The 6000-nt window shown below is 34.6% G+C and overlaps 1 protein-coding gene and 1 pseudogene across 5 annotated transcripts in view; one reads left to right on the top strand and one right to left on the bottom strand.

The window, feature by feature from the left end:
- Cylc2 (cylicin, basic protein of sperm head cytoskeleton 2) overlaps window positions 1-935 on the top strand; it is a 33973-nt gene extending 33038 nt beyond the window's left edge. For all 5 annotated transcript variants that reach the window (XM_030253866.1, XM_017320425.1, XM_017320427.1 and 2 more), the window contains one exon: window positions 775-935. The gene's annotated coding sequence lies outside the window, so the exon portion shown is untranslated. The remainder of the gene's footprint in view (window positions 1-774) is intronic.
- On the bottom strand, window positions 2780-4672 carry Amd-ps4 (S-adenosylmethionine decarboxylase, pseudogene 4; annotated as a pseudogene).

Here is a 6000-nt window from a genome sequence, read left to right on the forward strand (position 1 = left end):
TATGGTGAGTCAAAGGAAACAGTTTCACTGTTTATAAAGAAAGGATTGGGGTAGCAACTAAGGACATCGTGCAGTTTACTCTTAAGCTAAATGAAGCTAAATTAGCAACAAAGGAACACTATAAAGTGTTAATGTTTATTAGATAGGGAAGTAAAGTCATAACTATTTATTATAAGATCCAGGCTCACAAAAAAGCACATTTGAAAGTTAAATGATGTTTGTAGGATCACAGAATTATTGATCTATGTTTAACCTTTAGAATCTTGAACATATTTCCCCTTGAGTGTTCTTTGGGCTTTAAATAAACATGCTTGATCTTACAGGATGCTTCAGCTTTCTGAATAGCTCATGTTGGATTTAAATACTATTCACTGTTAGAACATATTTCCCTTATATCTCATTATTAACTGGCTGATTTTCCTAAATTTCTTTTTCAATGTTGTTTTTTTTACCATGAATTGTATCAATATACATTTATTTCAAATCAATGTGAAGCCAGGCAGAGGGAATAGAGAGACTACCCTCTAGTTGCTGGTCCAAGCTCTGATCAAGAAATTACAGGGTGTACAGATGAATTTCTTGACAGATCTTTGTCTAAGTAGATTATTTGTTTACTAATAAATATAGTTATCAATGCAATCTATTATATATTTGAGATAATTGAGTTACCAAGAATGTACATATTGATACTCATTTTGTTTTGATACAGTATAACATCCTACATCTAAACTTATCTTTGACATTTTATGTTGTTCTTGTATGATTATATTCCAGGTATACTATGAAGAACTGTTCAAAATTCCCATTATGGAAGAGTGCAACATTTAATTCTCTTGATTATCTTCATGTCTGTGAAGTTGTCAGGCAGCTCTAATTTTGAAATGAATGAATTTTAACATCAGATGAGAACATCCATTAAAACATCTCTCCATTGATAAGTCTCCTATGTTTCTACAGGTTATGGTTACAATTTAATTTAAAACCATCCATATCGTTGTAGAGGTCACGGCATTTGATTTTCCTCCCGTTATATATCCATGGACTTTTCTTCATTCCCCCCTCCACTCAACATTAGAATGAGAGAGAGAGAGAGAGAGAGAGAGAGAGAGAGAGAGAGAGAGAGAAATCTGATCTCCTTTATCACTAAACCTCCTTTTCAAATACAATGGGTTAACTATTGTATAGCTAGGCCAGGAGAGGTACATACTATGCTCATAATGTCTTCCAGATTTGCAGATGAATATATATATATATATATATATATATATATATATATATATAATCATTATTTCCTAGGAAATAATCCAAATTCTTTCATTTATTTACTTTTGTTTTGGAAGGTAAGTTTGATTTCTATCTTGATTTATACTTAAGATAGTGTGTAAGAACTCCCTTGATTTGTGTTATTTCCCTACCCAGATTCTATGAAGATCACACACTTATTTCTTTAGAAGTTTATATATTGGGTTCATTATCACATTTTTTTAATTCACAGTTTACTTGAATGATATTTGAGTTTTGCAAATACTTATATGTTCCAGCAATTAAACTCTTTTTTAAAAGAAAATTAAATTTATAATTGTCAATAAAATGATACAATAATTTACTCTTTGATCACTTTTGAGTTTTGAATAGACTATATCAAATAATTTAAGCTGTTATAATTTAGTCTAATTTGCATTTTGGGTTTTGCATAATATTGTATATTTCTCTTCTATTCAATAAAATATTTCAACATTCTCATTTTAAAATAGTAGTGAACTGTGATTGGAATTTGGAAAATTTGTTAATTAATGAATGAATATTGATGAGAGCAGGTACTTGAAATTACTATAAGGAAGGAAATACCTACAGACATCATATTCAAATTTTTGCCTCTTTATTTTGTTTTATGCTAAGTACATATTGCAAGAAGTATCTTCTCATGACAAAGCTTTTCATTGACAATTGGATTCTGAAAAAGATTTGTAGACAAAATGCCTTCTACCCTTGATACAACTTTTGCCTGGTACTTGCTTTTAGTGCCAAATGCTTGCATTCCTTTTCTGCATACATGGATGCTAAGAAGCCATTCTCAATTGTATTCTTCTATTGTTTTTATATTTTTGGGCTTATGATTGTAACACTTTAAGTTTATTTTCTAGTGTAGTATAAGATAAAATTCTAATTTTCCTTTTTCTTTACAAAAATATTTCTTAAAATTTTCCTTGCATATCTTATCAACTATTTACTTGAATTTAAATACCATTTAATTTCAATAAATTTGTCAATCACTTTCTATGCTGTGCTGCTTCTATTTCTACAGATAATTTCACAGGAAGTGTCTAAGCCCACTTTTGAATCTGTACCTCTGTGCTCAAAAGAGCACAATGTTTTAATTGCTGCTTTTTGATGATTTAGTTCTTGTGTTTTCCTGGTTTGGTTATGTGGTAAACTTCCTTAGACAGGAGTTTTCCTCAAATCAGCACTCTCTATACTGCTATATTTTTTGATAGATATTGTTTAAATTTAATTTTATCATGGAATATCTTATTTTCTCCATGTATTGTGATCAAAGGTTTTGCTGGATATAGTAGTTTGGGTTGATATCTGTAGTCTCCTGGAGTTGGTAGAACATCTCTCTATGTGGTGCTTCAGGGGTTTAGAGTCTCTATTCAAAAGTCAAGTGTTTATTTGCTCTTTTTCCCTTGGAGCTTTCAATATTCTTTTCTTTTTCTGTAGGATTAGTGCTCTGATCATTATGTGCCATGATGAATTTCTTTTTTTTTTTTTTTTTTTTTTTTGGAAGAAAAACTTTAATTGCCATTGCATAAAACACCTGTATGAAGTAGAAATTGGTTTTGAGTAACATTAGTAGAGAATATGCCCTAGAAAGTAGAGGTAACTGGATGTAAAAACTCTGGCATCAATTTAATAGAACAGTCACAGATGTCAGCTGAGGCCGCATCTAATGGGGACGAAAGCCTTGTCTGTGGGGAATTTTGGATGATGCCTGCAGAAATATTACACTGTGCATAAACCAAATTGTATCATTTTCACAAGTGTCGTAAAGATTCATACAGTCAAAGGTCTTTTCTACATGCACTTCAGTTCCACAGCAAGAGTGGCATAGAACACCTAAACACAGAAGAGAGCATTCATGCAAGATACCTAACTCCTTGATATAATAATGCATACACTTCAAAATGATTACACTATCATTACACCTAGGGCTTTCTGCAACTACGAGGTGGTGGTCATGGTTAGCATGGCCCTCAGGATCAGCATCTAGAAAGCAGCCACCACCTCCTGTGTGTCTTCTTTTTTTGCGTTTTTTCTTCTTCATTTTTCCTAATCAACTCTGCTGTTGTTGCTGTTTCTTAGCAAAACTGGTAAAAACAAAATTGTAATCGTTGAACTTAGCACTCTGGCAATCAAGACGTTTAAAGCCGTCAATCTTCTGGGGCGAAGAAAGCACTGTGCGACATTTAGAACTCTGATTAACAAACAAGGTGGTCACAAATTTTCCTGGCTTGAAGACTTCCACAACTTTCCTGATCAGGTTGTCATAGGAGGTCTGACTTAGGTTTGTTTCAAAGCTAACATAAGAAAATTCTGGTTCTGGAGTGATGTGAATAGTCCAATATGTTCCATCCGATTTCATTCCATTCATCGAGTAGCCACAAGGATTGAACAGTGTGGCATCAATGACAGAACCTGGTATCAGGTCACGAATTCCACTCTCACGAGTGACATCCTTTGCAGTAACACCATCTTTCATGTAGAACTGGTCCATAACTGCTGGGTCAAGCTCACTCATCAGAATTTCCAGGGTTTGATCTGGCTGACTGATTACTCGGCTCTCTGGGAAATCCAAAGTATACAAGTACCAGCAGTCAGAATTCATGCGTCCCATACAATATGCTGCTCCATTTGGGAAAATTGCATTAAGAAACTCGATTTCTTCCTGGAAATTCCGGTGTGGGTACCCTTGGTGAGAAGGCTTCATGAAATTCTTACGAGAATAAAAGAAGTTGAATTGAGTCAAACCCACTGTAATCCCTAGCAAGCTTCAACAGGGGAACCAGTGCTTTCAGTAAGAGGGTGGTACCACATGTCTTCAAAATGAAACGTCTCTTGGAGACAAACATGCTACTCTCACTGAGTACATAAGCTTCCTGCTTGTCAGTCTTTGTCACACTTATGATTGAGCACTGCACATCCTTCAAAAGGACATCCCATTCAGATCTTGGGATGGTACGAAGATCCCCAGATCCCTGGCTTGCGTCGGACTGCTGTCTGGAAAACCAGACCTCCAGCAGTTTCTCCGTCCCTTCGAAAAAATGTGCAGCTTCCATCACCGTGAGACTAGCGAACAACCAACAACCACAGAAAATCAACTAAATTAAATCTCTTCTCCCGCCGCTCCTGCCGCCGCTGCGGATTGTTCCAGCTGTGTTACTAAAGTTCAGGTTCCTTTTTTTTTTTTTTTTTTTTTTTGCTATAATTTTATATTAACTTTTTTTTAAAAAAAGGACTAATAAAATTTTCCCGGCTATTTTCGTGAGCGAAAGTTGAACGTGAGTCTGTTGGAAATAGAGGCAGATACAGTTCAGTCTCTTGTAGTCCGCTGCTTTCCCGTTAGGAGAGTTGAGCGAGCGCTAGCTAATGTCGCCGGCCATACTGTGTAAGCCTTTTTTTTTTTTTTTATGTTACTCTATTTGGTACTCTGCTAAAATGGCAACCAAGTTCACAAAAGAAACACTTCAACTTCAATCACATATTAGTCCTCACACAGGAATCTTCATACCAAACTTACAACAATATACAGATCATCCACATAAAAAGTTGAGAAATTTTAGGGGTAACCAAATGGACCTAAAGATAATTACAGCACATTTTACCCAAGCACAAAGAATATAACATCTTGTTATTACCTCATTGACCTTTTTTATTTTATTTTTTTAAAACTGATCACCTAAACACATGCAAAACAATTCCCAAAAACCACAGGATAATTGGAATACATTGCATCCTATCTGACCATCATATATTAAATCTGGATTTCAAGGACAACAGGACCAGCAAAAAAATCTTACAAACTCCTGGAAACTGAATAATTTACTATTGAATAAAAACTGTGTCAAAAATAATATAAGAAATTAAAGACATACTAAAATTGAAGGAAAATGAATGTACAAAATGCCCAAATATAATGAATAGAATGAAGGCATTTCCTAAGAGGCAAGTTTTTGCATTAAGAGCCTAGATTTAAAATAATAATAAAAAATGGAGATATCTTAACACTCCTGAAAGATGAAAATAAAAAAAAATCAAGCTTAAATATGGTGGTACACGTGTGAAGAAATCAGTACTGAAATCAATAAAATAATAGTACAAAAATACAAAATAGAATAAAGAGTGAGAGTATTCAATCTTAGGTTGCAGTTTTATTGGGTGTAGAAACAGGAAATGTGACAATCATTACTCATTTAGGGTCCTTTTATTTTGTTTCATCTTCCTGTGTGTGTGTGCATGTGTGTGTGTGTGTGTGTGTGTGTGTGTGTGTGTGTGTGTATGTGTGTGTGTGTGTGTGTGTGCGTGCATAGTCATGTGTGGACTGACATTTGTTTGAGTATGAATACATATATGCATAAGTGCATTTGATATTCTGAAGCTATTGCCAAGAATCTTCGATGATCCTCTTTACATTCTTCACTTAATCAAGACTTGTCCAGAGGTCTTTGAGATGACTAATCTCTCTATCTAACATGCTCTTGGCATCGCATCACTTCTTCTTAGGCTGGCATTACAGATGATTTCCTAGGTCTAACCTCAAATTATGAGGGTTTGGTATATATGAAATCTTGTCCTCACACTTGAACCCTCTCTACACACTGAAACCTATCCCAGCCACTGTAATGTTTTTGTACTTATATTTTGCAGAGGATGTGGACACTTTTAATCCAAACACTTGGGAGGTAGAGGCAGGGGGGACTCTAAGTTCAAAACAAGCCTAGT

The sequence above is a fragment of the Mus musculus genome, chromosome 4 (assembly GCF_000001635.26).
Source record: "Mus musculus strain C57BL/6J chromosome 4, GRCm38.p6 C57BL/6J".
Taxonomy (NCBI): domain Eukaryota; kingdom Metazoa; phylum Chordata; class Mammalia; order Rodentia; family Muridae; genus Mus; species Mus musculus.